At 41.8% G+C, this 21,731-nt stretch overlaps 1 long non-coding RNA gene across 1 annotated transcript; it reads right to left on the bottom strand.

The window, feature by feature from the left end:
* Nucleotides 1-1,075: 1,075 nt before the first annotated feature.
* Nucleotides 1,076-14,858, bottom strand: LOC121930045. The gene is made up of 3 exons (XR_006103805.1): nucleotides 14,756-14,858; nucleotides 6,378-6,511; nucleotides 1,076-1,945 (listed from the first exon to the last, which is right to left on the bottom strand). It is a non-coding gene; the product is annotated as an uncharacterized LOC121930045 (long non-coding RNA).
* Between the last annotated feature and the right edge of the window lie 6,873 nt (nucleotides 14,859-21,731).

Genomic DNA, 21,731 nt, shown 5'->3' with positions numbered 1-21,731 from the left:
TCATAAATATCACTCCTTGTTAGCTTTCTTGGTTGCTTCTTTCTTAGTTAGTACCACCAAGCAGTGGTGTCTGGTTGCCTTGATGCCATCTACTCTGGTTTAATTCTGGACTTTGGGGAGGCATTCAGGTTACTAAGCCCCATGCCCCAAATAGCTTCACCAAGAAGCTCCCACTAAGCAGTGGCAGATGTGCCTTTGATGTGAGTGGGATAGGGAATTTGGTCCAGATTTAACTATACTTTAGAGGAACTGTCCATGGTACTGAACCCCACCTTCAAAACAGGTTCAGCATCATGGATAGCAATGAAATTAGGATGGTGTAGTGATCTGGCTCTGGGAGACCAAGTTCAACAGGACAACATGTGTATGTACTGGCAATGTAAATGGTGCAGTGATCAGATCATTACAGCATGTTGGGTCCATTGCTATCCATGGTGCTGAACCTGTTTTCAGTGTGGGGTTCAGTACCATGGACCACAACGACCCTCTTTTGAAATGTGATGGGACTGTCAAAACCTGCATGTGCTAATAATAATAATAATAATAATAATAATAATAATAATAATAATAATTTGTTTTATTTATATACCGGTATTCCAAAGATCATAGCGGTGAACAGCAAGTAAGCTAATTAGCAAGTAAGCTAATTTGCCCCCAACAGTCTGGGTACTCATTTTAGCAACCTCGGAAGGATGCAAGCCTGAGTCGAGCTTGGGCCCTTTTGCTGGTCTTGAACTCGCAACCTTGTGGTTTTGAGTGAATGGCTGCAGTACAGGCATTTAACCACTGCGCCACCAGGGCTCCTTATGGGAGGATCTATAGATCAAAGCTGGGTTGAGAGGAACCAAGAATCTCAACAGGAAAGCCCATGCGCTGATAAGCCTAAAATAACATTTTGGATCCCAACTTGGAGTGTATCCATTCTGCAGAATTAAAGCAGTTTGGCACCACTTTAACTGCCATGACTCTACCCTAAAAAATCCTGGGATTTGTAATTTGGTGAGGTATTATGATCTATCAGAGAGCTCTGGTTCCTCAACAAAGTACAAATCCCAGGATTCTGTAGGGTAGAGTCATGACAGATAAAGTGGTGTCAAACTGCTTTAATTCTGCAGTGTGGATACACCCACATAATGTTACCTCTTGTAGTCATCCATTTTGCTGTGGTTATCAGTCATAAAGCAAATGGGCATGCAAAATCAAAGGGAGGAGGTGTTTATTTTGATGAGGAAAACATGTTGGAAGGGCTGGGGAGGGAATGGAAGAGTGGAAAGACCTGATATGAAGAAAATGTTGGTCCATTTCCTTTAAAACTCCTCCTTAAGGAGTTAATCTTTTAAAATACATCTTGTGTCACTGATTTCTCCTGTTGTGTTGTTGTGGTGGAAGGAGTGGGGAAGGGGGAAGGGAAGATGTAGAGAGACCAAGCCAAGTTCTTTTTTAGCTGTACCCTTTTGAAAACTGCTGGTTAAAGATAAATTGAAATGCCAGGACTGAAATTGCCCACGTTAGCCCTTAAGGGAGCCGAGCCTGTCATCTCGCATTAGCTACTGCTAGACCAAAAGCCCAAGGCAAAGAGAAGGCTGATTCCTAAGAAAAAGGCTGGGAGCCAGAAGCTCATCTCGGTGCTGTTGTAATCTTCCATCTCTGTCCTTTTATATGCCAGAGCTGAGCAAGCCTCCCTTGGACACGTCCGCTTTCATACCGTCGATTTCCGCTTTAAAAATCAAGGGCCAAGGCATTCTGCTCGAAGTCTCAAAATGGGGTTGACAGTCAGTTGCATAATTGTTTGGAGGAAGCAGGATCAATTTTTCTGATGCACTCACATTGGAGATCTTCAACACTCCCCATCTAGCTGTGTGTTGAAAAAGCTGGGGCTTCCTCATCCCCCTCAACCAACATCAATGCTCAGCAGGACCATGTTGGTTCATCTGTGTGTGGTGCACTAAAATAAAAAGAGGGTGGGTGGGAGAGAATTAAAAACACACTTATTTTCAGAAGCTGCCTTATCCTGTTAGCTTAATGGTATGCTAAACCCTGGGGAGAATAGCAACCTCTCACCAAAATTTCATATGGCAGGTCTACCCATCTCCTTTATTTGAAAGTACTGAAACAGAAATATTGGGTGTTTGGTAAGAACTGCAGTCCACAGTGTTTCATAAATCCAGTCTTTCCAAATTCCTTCTATAAAATGGATTCATCCACACACTCCAGACAAATATGAAATGTGATATTTAATAATGCATCATATTTCACAGCTCCTTCAAACATCACAACATAAGGCTGTGGCAGATTTGGGAGGTATAAAAATCATTTTAAGTATGCATTTTGGAAGGTAATGCACAATTAAATATATGGTAAAAGTTAAATACCTAAATAGGTGTTTGGGGGATGACACTTTTCCAGAGATAAAGAAAATAAATCTTGGCATGAAATAGAATGGAATTGTAGATAAAGAGGCACAAACAGAAATGGACAGTTTCAGCCATCCCTCACAATACTGCAGGAAGGCTGAGGAGAAGCAAGAGGGGTTCACTGTTCTCTGAGGATGTTCAAAAACAGCTTTGTCAATTCTTTTAACAGAAAGGAACAATAATTCTTTCTCTACCTTAAAGGAGACACAATTGACCTTGTATATCAGGAGCCAGTGTGATGTTGTAGTTTGACTGTTGGATTGCAACTCTGGAGACCAAAAAGCATCTGAGGAAGTAGACTGAAGGCTGCGAAAGCTCATGTTGCAAACGTCTTTCTTTCTGTTAGTCTCAATGGTGCTACAAGATCTCTCTACATACTGATTCTACAGACTAACACAGCTATATCTTTTAATTCTAGAGGCCAAGGTTTGACTCTCCACTCAGCCATGGAAACACACGGGGTGACTTTGATAGATTAGAGGGCTGGTCTAAAGCTAACAATATGAATTCCCCTGAGACTGAAAGAGTGAGACTTCCACCAGGCCACCCAGTGGGTTTCATAACTGAGCTGGGATTCGAACCCTGGTCTCCAGAGTCATAGTCCAACACCACTACATCACACTATATCTCTCCCTCCTTTGTGACAAATAGTGCTGAATATTTCATCTAGTGACACCATCATTTTGAAAAAGTACAGTGTGAGTGTGTGAACCAAAAAATGTAATCCTTTGGGATGCCAAAGAAATTTGAATAATCCCAGAATCCTCCTCCTGTTAACATCCACTCTACAAATAGAAACAGGAGGACTCAAGGCACCAGAGAACGCTCAATGTATATTGTCAAATATGCCAGGACATTATCTAGCTGTCGGGGAGAACTGTTTTGGTTTCACAAACAATAATGCTGAAAATAAGAGGTCTTGGAGGCAAATTTCTTTCTGCATCTATATTCATAGAGGAATCTATACAACAACAATAATAAAAAAATGCCAGCAGGGAATTCTGCTAAACTTGCAGAGAAAACAGAAGGCGTAGAAATGGTCTATTATATTCGACATTGACCTAAATTCTTGCTTTCTGTCAAGCAAGCAAGCAAGCAAGCAAGAAAAACAGAGCTTAAACCAGGAAGACTCTAGTGTGAGCACTGATTCCTTACTGTCTGCCCCACTAGGATTATGTGTGAAACTTTCTTCTCAGTGCCACTGCACCCAAGGGAATATTGGGTGAGGACATGAAGGAAGCATGGTCTAGGAGTTTGAGCATTGGACTATGGAGACCAGGGTTTGAATCTCTGCTCAGCCATGAAACCAACTGGGTGACCCTGGAGAAGTCACACTCTCTTAGCATCAGTGGGTGGCAATGCCAAACCCCTTCTGATGAAAATCCCATGATATGTTCACTTTAGGGTCAGTATAACTCATAAACTTTTAGATTGTAAGCCTGAGGGCAGGGAACTGTCCAATTAAAAAGATTGTATGTACAGCGCTGTGTAAATTTACAGCACTTTATAAATAAAAGTTAATAATAATAATAATAATAATAATAATAATAATAATAATAATAAACAATCTGAAGGCACAGAACAAACATGTAGGAAAGCCTTCTGTGTTCATGGACTGCCCTCCTCCTTGTTGTCCTTCAGCCAGAAGTCAGTGGGCAAGATTCTGCTATTGATACATGCATGTGTGAGTGTGGCTTACATATTTGTAAGTCTTGTTTATGGAATCATAGGATCATAGATTTGGAAGGAGCCCTATGCACCATTGAGTCCAATCCCCTGCTCAGTGCACAAAATCCACACAGAGCAGTGGTCTCCAAACTTTGGTCTTTTGGTTGTTTTGGACCTCAGCTCCCAGAAGCCCCAGTCACCTTGGCCAATTGTCTGGAATTCTGGGAGCTGAAGTCCAAAACATCTGGAGGACTAAAGGTTGGAAATCACTGACCTAGAGCATACTCAGCAAGTACCTGTTCAGCCTTATTTTTTTTTTAAGATGTCCAGAGAAAGAGGTTCCATGACCTCTCTAGGTAGTTGGTTCCTTCTAATGTTCAATTGAAATTTATCCTCCTGTAACTTAAAAACCACTAGACCTGGTAGGAAAAAGCAAACCTGTATCCTGATCTTGTGGCAGCCCTTGAGATATTTAAAGAGTGCAATCATGTTATTCCTCCATCTTCTCTTCAGCAGGTGGAACAGCTCTTTTTGGACAGGGAGTAGGGGGCTATTCTTCAACTCTTTGTGTCCCACCTGGAATGTTCCCCTTGGCAGCTGACAAGCCCTAGGAGGGGACTGCTATTTAGCAGTGGGGAGGAAGTAAGGAGGCAATTCAGATGAGAAAGATGTGACTGGTCTGGGCTTGGAGGGGAAGGAAAAGGAGGGAGGATGCTCACCATCAGTGAGCATACACTGTTTCTTCTCTCTTCAGAGTGAGACCAGTTGCTTCGGCTTGGAATGATACTTTACTAATCTAATGATACTTTACCAATTCCTAGATTCTGTTGGAAGCCAGGTTTGCACTGATGCTTGTCTCTATGGCAATTTTGAGAAGAGAGTTAACTTTCTTGGTTGCCTGTCTTGTTTATCTCTCTGTGATCATTTGGTCAGTGTGATTGCAAGAGGTCCCTTCTTATCTCCTCCCTTTCTCTGCTAAAGGGTAAGAGGGGAGGTTAATGACTCTTTGCGTTTATTCAGACAGTGTAAATAATCCCAGTAGAATATGGGTTGAATCTGTGTTTTCCACATGAATTTCAAATGCATTTGATTAAGTTGCGGGGGGGGGGGATGCCAAACCCCCTACAAAATCTGGGATAATCAATCTCAGTGTTCTTTATTTAGTTTTCCTGAAAGATTCACACTGTTGGATGAGTGAAAAACTGATGCAGATAGACCCGGGATAAACTGCAATAAAACTCTATAATTCTTGAATGTGTTTTGAATACATCCGCTTCATCAACTCCATCTTTATTCACAGTGATGACATGTCTGAGCAACAGAAGATATGCAGAGATGTGGTTCTGATAAAAAAAATAGTCTGAACAACAAATTGGGAATGTGTGAATGAGAATATTCATATAGTTGTGTTGCAAAACAAAATGTATGAATGACTTGTTTGTCTCTCTTCTTCCTCACCTGAGCCTGAGAGGATGGAACCATGAGGCTCTGCCTCAAAGATGCTTTTCCCCTATTACTTTTACTCACAGAAGTCAGTTTTAGGGCCTCTTGACCAAAATATAGGTTTTTCTACTGATTGTCTATTTTTCATAGATGCTAAATGAATTATTTGTAACATTAAAGCCTTTTTAAAACCTTACCAGAGTATCCCGTTTTTTTTACCAGAAGCTCAGATATACCTTTGGATATGCAGTTGCTCTGCTTAATATATAAATTACCAAATATACAGAATTCCATTGTCCAAAAATCTGAATAATTACTGATCCAACACTCCAGTCAGTAACATCTACCAGGAAACGATGATGATGACGACGATACTAGATTTTGCAGCTCAGCATCTTAAGTGGAAACCTGACATCTCCGCCCCCGCTCCAAAAAAATTAGACATCAGCATTTGACTAGGAAGTAAGAATTTAGATCCTGGAAGTGAGAGACTGAAGAGGCAATTACTGCAGTGGAGTTCTGAGCATGGGATTGATGTCATCTCTCAGAGTCCTCCTGATCTTTCCATTACATTTTGGATAGGTGTGAGCTTGTTTCCTTTCCTTGCCAACAGGCCACACAGTGGTGATCTAAAATCAGTACTCTACATGCTTACTAAAAACTGCTGGCATTGTTATCTCCCTCTCACCATTATTAACGTGTTTTGTGAAATTGCAGGAAAGTGAAAATGAAGCCCCTGTGGCTGTGTTTGATGTCTTCTGGAACTCCTTTCCTCCCTCTTTCCCTCTCCAATTCCCCTTTCAACTTTTCACCCCCCCCCCCCCCCCCCCAGTCGCACAGATACAGACTTACCCACAGATATGTATGTATCGGTCTTTTCTTGGTGTGATGGGTCTGTTTACTGAGTCAGTCACAGATGAGGTCAGGGTGAAGGGAAAGAGAAGCAGTCCTCTGGGTTTTACTGTGTCACACTGTTTGCTTTCACCCTGTAGACACAGCAACACAAGTTAATTCAAAAGAAGATGGACAAGTCCATGAAGTCCAGCAGTGCCTGGGGAAAATAATCAGAACATATAACAAGGCAGCTGCTTGCTGCCACATCAGGGCATTTTGTCTTTTTACTCTACCAGAGATCTCTGCTTGTCCAAAAGCTTTCCAAATATATTTTCATTTTTCTCCCTTTGAAAAATGATTTGGGAAGAATCACAGCAGCAAAATCCATATAGGGCTTCATGCTTTTCCCTCTCCTCCTCCTCTGCTTTATTTATAATTTCCCCTCAAAACCAAGACAAAAAGTGTTTTACAAAGGAAAATACAATATGGTTAACAACATACAAAAATATCAATATGGAAATGAAATTAAAGTATGAACTGTATTTGAAAACAATTTAAAACATACAGTTAAAAATATTAAAAAGCAGGCCGCTGCCACATTGCAGAATGAATGTAGTTTGATACTACTTTAACTGTCATGGCTCCACCCTATGGAATCCTGGGATTTGTAGTTTGTTATGGCACCCAAACTCTCTGATTAAGAAGGCCACACACCTCACAAAACTAAAGATTCCAGAATTTGATAGCCTTGAGCCATTGCAGTTAAAGTGGTGTCAATTTGCATTAATTCTGCAGTGCAGTTGCAGTCACAGTTTTTAAAAAGTGTTGTTTAAACAATAGAATACCCCACTAAAAGGCCCTTAGTTTGAAAATCTTCAATTCTGGTGCTAAAAGGGTTTGCTGCAGGCTGTACACAGTTTTTCTAGTCCTTGATAAGAAATGATATATTGACACACTGAGATATAACATTAAAAATGTAGTCAACTAAATAAGGTTTGTGTGTGTGTTGCAACTTGAGGATTTTTTAATGTACAACTTTGATTGCTAACCACGTGCTTTTTGTCCCCAGACCAACACAAAGGTTTTGTGCCAAAAGTAAGTTTTGAGTATAAAAATCATGGTCAGAACTCTATATTGTGGTCTAAGTTGTATAACTTTACTCATATTGGATTTTACTGATGCCCATCAGCACTCCGTAGCTGATATACCAATGCAAATGGGGAATGCCAGCTGCACTCTGGAGAGAAGCAGAGCACTGGTTTGACCACCGTTTTGGGAAGCTGAAAGGGCTGTCATGTCTACAAGCTAGTGTGACATAGCAGTTTAGGTGCTGGACTAGGACTCAGAGAGCAGGGCCTGAGTCCCCACTCAGCCATGGCTGACCTTGGGCAAGCCATTCTCTCTCGGTCTAAGAGAAAGGCAATGGCACATCTCCTTGAAATAATTCTTATGAAGGAAATGTTAGGACAGGGTATGCATTTTAGCTGATGTAAGGTGTATGACTACAACACAACAACACAACTACAAAACCCATGAAGTAATGTGAATGCAAATGAAAGGCACATGCACAAAAACATTCCAAGCATTTCAATTAAGTGGGCCAAGTGATGGGACAGCAAGTGTAGAGGGCTGAAATTTGAATAAACAGATAGCTTTGACTCTTGGTTGCGAATGTTAAGGCACAGTGGTAAACACGTTTCTTCTTGTAAATTTCAAAAACATGTGGTGAAAATGCCTTTTAAGGGACCAGCTTTTGGAACAGGACTGTGTTGACTAATAAGTAATAGAAGACTGAGGCTGAGATCTTATAATTGCATTGTGTAAATCTACACTTGTGTAATTATATTGTGGTTGTACTACTTGTACCACCTTCCTTCTTAATACCAGTGCTGCACAACTTAATGCAAATGCACTTGCTGATTATTGTTCCATTGTGCAATGGGACATGCACAGTGGCTGTGAATCAAGTGATACAGGGAGACACTGACAAATAATTAGACACCATCTGAGAATACATAACTGCATGTTGTGCTCAGAAGCTGCGAGCTCAACACGTTCATTGGAATAAAATCACATGTGTAAGGGAAACTTGAGTATGCCACCATCAAGCCAGTATGGTGATATGGTTTGAACATGGGACTAGGAATCTGGAGACCAGGGTTCGAATCCCAGTTCAGCCATATAACCCCCCCCCCAACCTGGTGACCTTGAGTAAGTCATACTCTGTCAGCCTCAGACAATGGCAATGGCAAGCCCGGTCTGAGGAAACTTGCCAAGAAAATCCCATTCACCTTAGGGTCACCATAACTTGGAAACTATTTGAAGGCACACAACAACAACAACAACAACAACAACAACAACAACATGCCATTAACATGAATCCATTCATTGTATGCAAGGCTTGCACAATCCTGTGTGAGCCTATATAGATTACAAAATCTCCAGGGGAAGTTCTGCTATTAGGCCCAGCACCTGCATTTGTGGAAATGTGGGAGAAGTCCTTTTGGGGGGCTGCTTCCAGCCTCTGGAGCAATCTTCCTAGGAAAGATAAATTAGCTTCATCCTGGTTGTGAGCAAACACTTTTAGGAAGTGCTTTGAAAAGAAAACGTGTTGCAACATTTGCATTGCTTATGCCTCTTCGTTCCTTTTAAATGTATGTTTTACATGTTTATTTTCAAAATTTTATAGATTGTTTAATTCCAGATTATCAATATCTTTTTATATGCTTTTAACTATATGTGTTTCCCCCTGCATCTGTTTTACTTTCTGTAAGATGCCTTAACTCCCAGCGATGGAAAAAAGATATAATAGTATATAATATAGTATAATGCAAATACACGTATACTCAACTAAAACGGACCACTGAAACAAGGAAGTTGTTAACTGGGGCATAAAAATGCTCAGGTCCAGTGACTTCAGAGTGCATCTTGTTAGCATAATTTTATTTTCTCCACACTGGGGTAGCCTTAGTGATCACTGTTTAGCTCCTTCATTAATATGCATGTTGTAATCTCATTTGCCTGGCATTGCTTTGATGTTAATTCCTGTGTTTTGGTGCAATGTGCTATTGTAGTCCCAGATTCAAGGCTCCCCCGCCTGCTTATCAACACCCCTCCTTCCTCAACTGTACCTCCTCTCTGTGGACCCAGCTACATAATCAAAGAGCATCTTTGCTAAGGGAATAGCATCTATAATAATTTCCCTTCTTTTCTCATGTATATATTCTGGGAGGTGGGTTGTATGTCTTCCTTACACAATAGTCAGATTACCAGATGTATTATGAAAAGGTTACACTTGCAGGCTGATGTTTAAATGCTTTGGTTCACAAACATTCTCCTCAAAATAGTCTTCAAAATATGACCTAGATCTTGCATGGGAGTCATAGCTACATTGTTGTTGTTGTTGTTGTTGTGTGCCTTCAAGTTATTTCTGGCTTAGAGCAACCCTACAGTGAACCTATCATATAGTTTTCTTGGCAAGATTTGTCAGGAATCAGGTTGCCCTAGCTTTCTTCTGAGATTGAGAGTTGGCCAAGGTCAACCAGGTTCTTTTTTATAGCCAAGTGGGGATTCCAACATTGGTCTCCACAGTCATAGTCCAACACTCAAACCACAATGGGATAGCTATAATCCATTACCTGATCCAACCCCTTAAAACCCACCTGAAAAGGCAGACAACCTCTGAAGGAGTCCTGTGATGCTGGCAAGCAGGATACTGAAGTATGGCATACCAAGCCCCTTCCTACCAGGAAGCTGTGATACAACAAGCAGTGGCAGAGACTCATTGTAAGTGCTTGCCACACCTCAGCTCACAGAGTCATAGAATCATAGAATCATAGAATCATAGAATCGTAGAGTTGGAAGAGACCACTAGGACCATCCTGTCCAACCCCCTGCCATGCAGGAAATCCAATAGACAGCTGTCAAATATTTAAATCTGAGAGCTGGCATCCTGTTGATATATATAGGTATAAGTCCACCTTACACTTAAGTATGTGTTTTATCTGGTCATTGCAGAGGTCAGAATTCTCAAACCCCTTAGTCTGCCTACATTCCTCCTCTTCCTTGCTCCATGTCCATGTAGTGACTGGTGGAGGGCAGAGGTGAGAAGCCTCTGTGAATGTGGCTCTAGCCATATGCAGAAAGATGAAAGCACCTTCCAGGACTTTTCAGGGGTGGCATCCCTAGGACATGCTGGAAGATGTTGTTGTCATTATGCCAGTGTCATCACTAGCTAGGGTGTTACAAGGTGCAGAAGGTGTCACCCAGGAGGGGTGTACGTTCTCCCCTCCTGCTGCTTCATCGTCAAGCTTTCTCCCCAGGGTGGCAGCCCAGTGATGGAGTAGCTGTGAAGAGTGTGCATTTGCCCCTTCTGCATTGACAGGGGAGGAGGGCACTACCAGGTTCACCCCCCCCCCCGGGGTGTCACCTGGTATAGTCTGCACCCCACCTAGCCCCAGTGATGCTACTGCATTATGCATCTAGCTTTAATCACATGACCAGCCACTATCCGCTGACTACAAAATGTCCTGAGGGGCAAAGGAAGAAGGTGAGTCCAGTGCGAGGTAAGAGGCAAGATGATGATGATAATGATGATGATTTTAGTTATTTATATCCAGCCTTTCTTCCGATATAGGGACTCATGGCAGCTAACAACAAATTTAAAACAGTGCAATTTACAGACAATACAAAAGCATTTACAAAGTATAAATATAAAGTTTAAAAACAATTAAATGGTTTAAAAGGTTAAAACAATTATGCATTAAAATATTAAAACGTTACTAAAACTGTACACAAACCTGACATCTGAGCTGCACAGCATTTGAAACCCCTATCTTTGCTATTTTGCGTGATGACACAAAAATGCTATTACCTGCCACCAAAAGGAGAGCAGGGATGGGACCCTCCTGGCGTCTCTTGGGAGGGAGTTCCAGAGCCTGGGAGCAGCCACTGAGAAGGCCCTTTCCTTGTTCCCAATAAGCAAGCCGGACAGGGTGTTGGGACAGAAAGAAGGGCCTCTTCAGATGACCTTAGAGAGCCAGTGGGCTCATAAAGGGAAATATAATCCTTCAAATAACCAGGACCTGAGCTGTATAGGGCTTTGGAGGTCAAAACCAAGATGTTTTGTAGTTCCACCATGGTGGAACTTTATGAATCTCAGAATCTCTGCCAACATTATTAGGTATTAAGAACAGATATAAAGATCTAAGTAAATATTTGCCAAATATTTGTGTACTGGACACTCCATAGGCTATTTCACAACACAGGCTTGTATCTTGTTCCATATTTATGATGTTGTAAGCTAGACTTACAGCCTCATAAACTGTGGTGTTTACATTTACAAGCATGGCATCATTGTCATGGTCATAAATGCCCCCAGCTCGTCCTCCCTTAAAAAACAAGACAGCCTCACCAACTGATATATTTTATAGTAATGAGTGGATGGGCTGGCCCTGCCATTATGCAGGGTGAGGTGGATACTTCAGGCTTTAGATGCTTGGAGACGGCAGCAAAGTATTGGAGAAAATACCTGGGTGCCATGCAGCTTACCCTGAAGCCACCCAGCCAGAGGTAGGCACGCTCCAGGAGCCAATTAGGCATTTTTCCAGTGCCAAGAACTTCCAAAGGTTGCATTTACCACCAGTCTGGTCAGGTTTTGTTCATGCAATTAGAAAAAGTGTAATCTTGTTCTTCATTTTAGGCACTTAAATGTGCTGGGATTGCTCTGATTCCAAGCCACTGATCCCTGGAACCTGTAAAGAGGTCAATGCGCCTTATGGGAACTCTAGGCAGCCTTCAAAATTTAGAAGATCCTCATTAGAGAGCTATACCTAAAGCACACAACGTAAGATTGATCTAGAGCTATTTCCTCAAGTCATTGTGTTTGAAGATAAATGATCATTCTTTCCAACACAAGGAAGGGAGGAAAATCGGGTGAATCCACATTATGCTTCTGCATACTGAGACAGGAAAACTTCCCAATGTGAACAAGTTCTTCCTGTATTCTCTGGATCCAGTGTGACTGTCACCATTAATCTATAAAAGTGGGGGAAAATTGTTCAGGTCCATAGGAGTAAGTTATTGTCACATCAGCAAGACCTCTAGAGACAGGAGTGCTAATTGTCACTTGAGCAATCAAGCTGTTTTCAGTTTGCCTGGGGGTAAAGAATTGGGAAGTAGAACATTATCATTACAGTAAATGTATCATAGGAACGCTACTGTTGATTCTCAGTTTGTATTTCAATAAAGAAAAATATAGAACTGGGGTGAGACTCATCCTCTCCAGTCATTGAACTGCAAATCCTAGCATCCCTAGCCCACACAACCAAAAGCAGAGCCTCTATCTGGAGACTCAGCCATTGATAGATCTGTCCTCTGTGAACTTGTCTAATCACCTGAATGCCACTTTGGGTTGGATTTACACATTCAGCAAAATGAGACAACTAAATGCCAGTATGGTAGATCCACACTTCAAGTGGAAGGTGTGCAGTCCAATTTCTGAATAGTCACCTATGTAAAGTAGGAATAAACAAACACCCAAACAACTGATTTTGAGTAAAATCCTTTGGGTGTCTTTTGTTTGACTTAAATTGCATTTCTGTTTGATCTGGAATGGCCATAGTTAGTTCAAGGTTCTGGAAGCGGAGTTCTGCATGCAGTGGCATTGTGCACTGATATGCATTATGCAACAAGCATGGTTCCACATGCAGGTTGTACATGTTTGTGCATGGATGTGTATGCTCATTTGTTTGTGCAGTGGTGCCAACTCTATGCAACTGTCACATGGCTGTGAGCTTACAGTTAAGCTCTATCCCCATTATGTAAAATCTGCCTCTTTATAATTCCCATACTTTTGGCACTTGGGCTTACAGATGTTGTCCATGTTGATAGGCAACCATTCATCATGTGTAGCGAGGTGGGATTTTTTTGTTTCTGTTGATGATGCCATGACATGTTAGAAATCTGTGCTCCAGGAATTCTAGGCTTCTCACCCAGCCAAGGGTTTTCTCCACCTTGGCCCATCTTTGTCCTTTTTCTCTTGCTGCCTCTTATTTCTAGAATTGCCTGCCTGTAAACGTATAGACTGATCCTTCCCTTGCAGTCTCTAATATGATTCACACATACTAGTTAATTTCTAAATCCATCCAGTGTGCAATGGCTGCATCATGTTTTAATACTCAAATACTTTCTTGGACAAACTGACCCCGGTCAAAAAAGGGAGGCTTTAAAAATAAATAAATCAGTGGGTAACTAGGAACTTGCATGTGTGAACAGATTGCCATGCACAGAAGAACTGTATCATTTGAACCGAAGTCTGTTCACAACTGGATGATGGGGATTATTAAAGTGATGTATCTTCTTGTGTGAACAGAAAGCCAGGGAGCATCAGTACTTTGTTGGATACATCAGTGATGGAACTGATTTGGACTTAAGTCAGAGTCCAGTCACTTCAATGAAATAGCTTAGACTTGTCTCGGCAATATATGAGGCACTGACTCAACTCAACTCATTATCTGCATATTTTTAGCAATTGACTTGCTAATCTAACTTCATCCATAAAAAGCAAATGGGCTTGAGGTGGGTGTTTAGGTCTACTCAGCAGCTTGTCCCTGTTGCACATCAGAGGATCCTTCTAAAACATTTGAAAAGCTTTAGAAGGATCCTTCTGCCTCAAGCCCCTCATCACTGTTTTTTTTTCTGTTCAAGTTGGCTCCCAGACTTGAAACTTGACTTAAGACTTGACTTGAAAATATCTTTCAAGGATTTGAGACTTGTCTCGAGACTTGAAGGATAGAGACTTGAGACCTGACTTGAGATTGGGAGTAAAAGACTTGAATACATCACTAGCATAGTGAAAGCTGCTATATAGAAGCAATTTAAACCAGTCTGTTTACAGTCACTATTTGTTATGCATACTGTATGCACTAGCCCTAGGTGTGGGACATGGATCTTGCAAGTGACTGCATTAAGGTGGGCTCCCATCTTCAAAGTTCTGTAGACCATTATTGATTTGCTGAAGCCTGTTTGGCCCCTTGAGCCAAACACAGTGTGAAAAGTGTGTGTGTGTGTGTGTGTGTGTGTGTGTCATGCTTTCTATGAATACAGAATGACCCTTAACATCATTTTTTAAAGCTTCCCCCTTTAAATTGTTGATTAACCAGAATTGTAAATCAGAGTAGAATTTATTCAGATGCTGTGTTTTATTTGATAAACGTCAAAGTATGTAAATACCATGCTCTTCTTCCTAGAGTCGCTGAAAACAAATGGAAAAACACATTTATTAGCATAGAGATGAGTTTAATCAAATCAGTGGCGAGTACAAATTAGCCACAGGAAATGTAATGAGCTGGGAATTAATTAGCAGCATAATGATAATAACTTCGCCTGCTGATTACCTTGCGGCCATGGCACTCCCCAAAGGCCTTTCTTGCGTTCCTCCAACAGCTGATCTTTTTTTGTTGCAGGAGTCCCTGAACTGGAACAGTATGGCCAACAGCTCCCAAGGAGCTGAGCAGAGAAAAGGAAAGGGATGGAAGGAGGGAGGGAGGGAGGGAAGGAAGGAAGGAATGACGATGGAAAGTAGGAAGTGATGAATCAAATAAAGCCAGGATGTTTCGAATATGCAAATCTTACAAATTTTCCTAGAGCTGTACTTTCTATGAGACAGAGCTCAACTTTTTCCCTTTATGGGTGGTGCTCATGAGAAATTCAGAGTCCAAACACTGGGATATTTTCAGCAGGTATTCACACTACACACTACTATTAGTTTGATACCATTTTTGCTCCATCCTATGGGATTTTGAGGTTTGTAATTTGGTGGAAGACTTAACATTATTCCCTATAGGGTTTCAGTCCTATAATTCAGAGAAACAGATGATGGTCCCTCCAATAATATTTTGATTAGCAAACTGTTAAATATGGAATAGAGGAAACATCGTCAGATGGCTCCATAGTTGGTTGGAAAGAGTTGTCAAACAGTTGTTATCAATGGCTGTACTTCAAAGTGGAATGAGGTTATGAATTGACTGACCTAGAGTTCAGTCCTAGGACCATTACCAACATTTTTATCAATGAGTTAGATTTTGGTCATTCAGATATTTTGGACTTCAGTTTCCAGAATTCCTGACTGTTGGCCAAGGTAGTTTGGGTGTCTGGGAGTTGAAGTTCAAAACACCTGGAGGACCAAAGTTTGGGAATCACTAACTTAGATGATGGGATGGAGGGAATCCTTATCAAGTTTGCAGATGATACAAATCTGGGCGGGGTAGCTAACACACTGGAAGACAGAGACAGAATTCAAAAGTTAGATAAACAAGATAATTGGGCAGAAAATAATAAAATGAAATTCAGTGGAGATATATGCAAAATTCTCCATTTAGACCACAAAACCCAAATGCACAGGTATAGGGTGGGGAACACATGGCTCAGCAGTACTACTTTGGGATTATTTTTGATCATAAATTGAACATGAGCCAGCAGTGTGATGCTTCTACAAACAAGGTAAATGCTATTTTAGTCTGAATTGATAGACACATACTTTCCAATTTGAAGGAAGTAATAGTTCATAGTTTTTTGTGGGTTTTTTGGGCTAGTTTAGGAAGTAATAGTTCCACTACATTCTATATTGGAGAGGCCTCATTTGGAGTACTGTTCTGAGTCCCTAAGTTTATGAAGGATATAGACAAATTGGAGTGGGTGCAAAGAAGGGCAACAAGGATAAAAAGAGATATGGACAACAAAACCTATGAGGAAAGGTTGAAGGAGCAGGGCATGTTCAGCCTCATGAAAAGAAGACCAAGGGGTGATGCAATTGCACTCTTTAAATACCTCAATGGCTGTCACAGAGAAGAGGGGGAAAGCTTGTTCTCTGCTTCCCTAGAGGTTAGAACTAAGAGGCTCTATAGACCAGCATAAAGAGCTGGTGTGGGGGCAGAATGGGGATGTGGTGACCGCTTGCCAGCTACCCCAACTCTGCCCCGCCTCTGCCTCCAAACTGGCTGTGTGACCAGATGGCGGGTGGCATCAGGCTTCCTCTTTGGTGCAGTGTTTACAGTGAACAGCTGCGGAGGCAGCTAAGGCACCCTTTCTGGGATGCAAAAAGATGCCACTTTTTGCAGCTTCTTTTTGTGCCATGGAAAGGCCACATTGGTGCAGCGACATGCAGTCGCCATGGCCCCGATCCAGCGAGGATAGGGGTGGCTGCAGACTGCTCCAAAGGGGCAGTCTGTTGAGCCCCTAAGTCTAATGGTTTTAAGTTACAGGAAGGTATTGGACATTAGAAGAAATTTCTTGACAGTGATAACATTGCAGCAATGGAACTAATTGCCCAGAGAGTTAGTGGAATCTCCTTCTCTGGATGTCTTCAGAAGAGACTGGACAGCTCCCTGCTGGGGATGCTCTAGGAGACAATCCTGCATTGAACAGGGGGTTAGATTAGATGGCCCATGAGGTCTCTTCTATCTCCATCATGTAGATTTTATTATTCTAAATAGTACTGGTCTGAACTCTACAGCTCTGAAATGCCCCTCTCCTGTTGGTTAGAGAGCATTGTGGAACATTTCAGCCACAAAGGATCAGGTGACTGGAAGTGCCAGTCCATTTTACCTAGTCTTAGTAGGTGCTGATCCATTGTACCTAGTCTTGCTCTTCTACTTAGTAGAAGATAGCCGATGTGGCATTGTTGTTTTAGTGGTGGTTTGAGTGTTGGACTGTAACTCTGACGACCAGGGTTTGTTTCCCAACTTGGCCATGAAACCCACTGGGTGATCTTGGGCAAGTTTCATCCTCTCAGTTTCAGGGAAAGACAATGGCAAATCTTCTCTGAACAAATCTTCCCAAGAAAATGCCGTGATAGGTTTGCCTTGGGATCACCATAAGTCGGAAACAACTTGAAGGCACACAACAACAAAGTATTATTACTAAGTCTCCCCAGTGAAATTTTCTTTCAGTCACCAAATTTCTAGAATTGGAAAGAGTGAGATACTGAAAAATCATACTAAGAACATTTCCATTTGCTGTGTTCATTTTTTCTTGTTCATTTTGCCTGTCTTTTTTGTTTGCCACAACTGTGTTTCTAAATGTTAATCTGATATCTGTACTACTACAATGCTAGAAATCTGAGGACTGAAGAAAAATTGCATGGAAGGGACAGAATTTATACTTGGGAGGGTGATGCCTTCATCTATGCCTTGAATTCCATTAGTTGCCTTGAATCCCATTTTGGGAGAAAAGTGGGATATAAATCCCATGAATGAATAAATATCCAAACCCCCTCTTCAGTAACTACATCCCTGCCTCTAATTCTACCTCTTCTGAGTTTGAGCAGTAGCTTTGCTCAACATAGGTTGAGTTTGCTAGAGATTTATTTTCACTACCACTTGGCTGCCAGCTCTGATGACAGCTTCATAGAAGGAACAGTCATTTCATTTGTAGTTTAAAAGAATGAGGCAAAATGTGTGATCAGCAGTCACAGTGGGAGTAGCAAACCAAGTTACCATCCAGCCACTGGTTTCCTGTTGCAAAGTGATATCAGCTACTGGGACAAAAGTGCTGTCACACTGGTTCAATTAGTCCATTTTGTGCTGGTACCACAAGAATCCTCAGGCTTACCTGATCTCTGAGGGAATCACAGGTATGGTTTTTCTGAAAATAAAACCCATTGGAGCTTTGAGATTATAAAGCTGTCTGGCCAAGACAAAGGTGTCTGGTTGGATCTTGGGTGTCAGTTTTTCAAAGGTGGATGTGGCATGAGATGGTGAAAAAGATTGGCTACTGCTGGGGGTGAGAGAAGGTAGAAGACGTGCAAATTAACTGTTTTAACACCCATGGTGTTGAAGGATTCTGGATGGTGGATGGATAAAAGAAGGCACAGCTTGTTCACTTTGGACTGATTTCCATGTATATGAGATGTGTATATCCACAGTATTGCTCACTGAAGTCTAGAGCAGTGGTTCCCAAACTTTGGTCCTCCAGAGGTTTTGGACTTCTGTTCTCAGAATCCCTGATTGTTGGTCAAGCATGCCAAGGTTTCTGAGAGCTGAAATCCAAGACACATGGAAGATCAACATTTGGGAATCGCTAGTCTGGAGCAATGCACTCAGAAGCAGTGCATAAATGTTTTAGTTCCTACTTCTGAGGAGCAAAGATTACACAAAACCTCAGACCAGGGATGGGTCAAGCATGGCTCTGCAGATCTTGTGGAACTGCAGTTCCCATCCCATTGACTGCAAGTATTGGTTCATTGATATGGACCACCTGAGTGCTCTGCTGTTCCAAACTCTTATTCAGTTGTTTTATAAGAAAGCTCTGACTCAGTCAGGGCTCCTCTTGTTCATTCTGGTATCTGAGGCCCTTGACATCTGCCCACAATACTTGATAGTACCACTGTGAATGTTTAATGTTCTTTTCATGGAACCATTGATTCATAGAGTTGGAAAGTATCACAAGGGTCATTAGCCCAACCCCCTGCCATGCAAGAATACACAACTAAAACATTCCTGAAAGATAGCCATCCAACCTCTGTTTACAGACCTCCAAAGGAGGGTCTGCCACTCTCTGAGGTAGTCTATACCACCCTTTAACATTCTTTTCAGTAAAGAAGTTCTTCCTAATATTTAGATGGATTTTCCCTTGTAATTTGAATCTATTAGTTCATGGTCTTCTGAGCAGCAAAGCTTTCTGAATCTTTTGCAGATATTTAAAGACTGATGTTACTTCTCAGCCTTCTCTCTCCAAACTAAATAGAACCAGCTCCCCAAACTGTTCCTTGTGGGGCTTAGTTTCCAGACCTTTTAGTCTTGGTTGCTCTCTCCTGGACATGTTCCATCTTATCAATATCCTTTTTGAACTGTGGTGCTCAGAAATGGATGTAGTATTCCAGGGCAGATCTGACCAACACATAATAGTACTTCTCTTGAGCTGGTCACTATATCCCTGTTGATGTAATCTAGCTTTGCATTGCCTTTTTCGGCTGCCAGATCACACTGTTGACTCTAGTTCAGCTTGTGGTCTACTAAGACGCCTAGATAATTTTTCCTTTAATATTTGAATGCAATTTTGACACTTCCGATTTCCCCTCTTTTGAAAGAAAACGCCTAAGCCACTTACACAACACAAAGATCAAAATTCTTTTGGTGTCTCACAAATGTGGATGTTACCCTCTACAACTGCTTGGACATTTTTGCTTATTCATGTATGGAAGAAAAATGCCGCTTGATGCACAACTAGTTTTGCATTTTATTGCATGTTTGGTTTGTTGGTTGATTTGTGCAATGCTGCTATTTAATAGAATAATTGTTGTTAAACTATGTGTGCATCAGAGAGAGGACCTGAAGGTTTATTAAAAAGTGCTCTTAAAAAAACAATTTCAGCCATTACCGCTAACACAGTTATCAAAGGCTGTTTGCTGGGAGGAGACACATTCCATTATGGCCAGGTTTACATGGTGAGCTCAGATGTATATTTCCTTATCACCAGTGAGAATAAGGCAGGTATTTCCTCACATACTTTCTGCTAAAGCATTTCATTTCAAACCTGGACTCATCTCATGTAAAATATGTCCCAGCTTATTCTAATTGGGGTTAGTCATATCATTCCTTGGAGAATGATTGATTAAGTGCTCTGATCGTAACTGTGAAGTGAGCAGCAGGGATCCAACAAAGGGGGCGGGGGGAGAAAAGAAAAGGTTTGGGAATGTTGCTGGATAAATTATTCTGATGAATGCACAAGAAGGGGAAAAGGTGCTGCATTCAATATTTCTTGTTCTCTTTTTTACTTTTACATACAAACATTCATTGCTTGTTTTTCTTTGCTAAATCCAGGGATCCCTTCACATTATAGAATTGAAAGTGTTATTATCTTGCTTTAACTGTTGTTTTTCCATCCTATGGAATCCTGGGGTATGTAGTTTGGTGAGGCACTGGAGTTTTCTGGCTAAGTATTTGAAATACTCCTCCATTAACTGCCAATCCCAGGATTCCATAGGATGAAATCATAACAGTTAAAGCTTTGATTGTTTTTCCTGCATGGCAGGGGGTTGGACTGGATACCCCTTGTGCTCTCTTCCAGCAGTATGATTCTATGAATAATAGAGCTATAATTCTGCAGTGTGACTGGGTCCCAAATCTGGAAGAAGTAAAACTTCCACCTGAACGAACGAGTGTCCGCCATCCCTCTCCTGCATGAAAGGACAGTGCCAGATGTTGGCGAAGCTGAGTCTCTCAAAGAGAATGACCTCTCTCAGCTCAGAATTGTGGCATAAAGTTGTTATTGTTTGTTGTCACCTGCTCCCCATAAAGAAGGGAAGTCCCCTCTCCCAGCAAGGCTGCTTAGCACTCTTAGTATGTAGGGGGTGCACTTGGGGTAAAGGAACTTATCACATGGTCAAAAAACCCTGCTGCACCCCAACGGGATGCAGCCAGGTTGTGGGATGCAGGCAGGAATTATCGCATGTAATTCACCACCGATTCTGCCAGACAAGTGTAGCCTGGCTGCATCTTGGGTCTCAGGCACTTTGGAGGCTGCTTTTCAAAGCTGGGAGCTTTCCAACTTTGAAAAGCAGCCTCCAAAGTGTGCCTGGGACCCAGGATGCAGCCCGGCAGAATCACTGGTGAATTACATGCAATAATTCTTGTCTGCATCCCGCAACCTGGCTACATCCCATTGGGATGCAGCTGGGGTTTTTGTCCATGCGATAAGCTCTAAAGACTCACCTTTTGTGTCCCCCATCCCAGGTGGCCAGCTTACCATGTAAAGCATGTGAGCAATTCTTTCACCTTGCAGTGTCTCTGGTAGGACACAGAAGAAGAATGCAAACTAAGAGAATGCCCAGGAGACAATGGAATGCAAGCAGAGGAGGTAAGGACCGGCCGATATTTCAGGAAGTAGGTGAAAAAACTATGTCTAGGGCTCATCAGGTTACAGAAATAAAATCTTACTCAGTCCCTAGAGGTAACTAATGAAGCCCATGCTATAAAGAGACATGGAGGGAAGGCAAAGACAAAGGAGGCTGAAGACTGAAGGAAGCTGATGTGGGGGGGGGAGACAAATTGAAAGGAGGAACCCTGCCATGGCACAAGGCAAGAAACAGTTATGCCTCATAAACTTCAATATCACTCTATACACTATTATAGTGCTATTGTTCCACTTTAACTGCTATGCCTTCCTCTTGTGGAATTCTGGGGTTTGTAGTTTAAAGAGGTCTAAATGTCCGCAGCAAAAGGAAGAAGAAGGAAACGATAGGGCCACTGCATGGAGAAGATGGCAAAATGCGAACAGAGGACAGAGAAAAGGCAGAATTACTCAACACTTTCTTTGCCTCAGTCTTCTCAGAAAAGGCAAAGGGAACTCAACCTGACGATAATGGAGCAGAGG

The sequence above is a fragment of the Sceloporus undulatus genome, chromosome 4 (genome assembly GCF_019175285.1).
Source record: "Sceloporus undulatus isolate JIND9_A2432 ecotype Alabama chromosome 4, SceUnd_v1.1, whole genome shotgun sequence".
NCBI classification, from domain to species: Eukaryota; Metazoa; Chordata; class Lepidosauria; order Squamata; family Phrynosomatidae; genus Sceloporus; species Sceloporus undulatus.
Note: the sequence above shows the minus strand (reverse complement) of the source record. Positions and strands in the feature narration are given on the sequence as shown.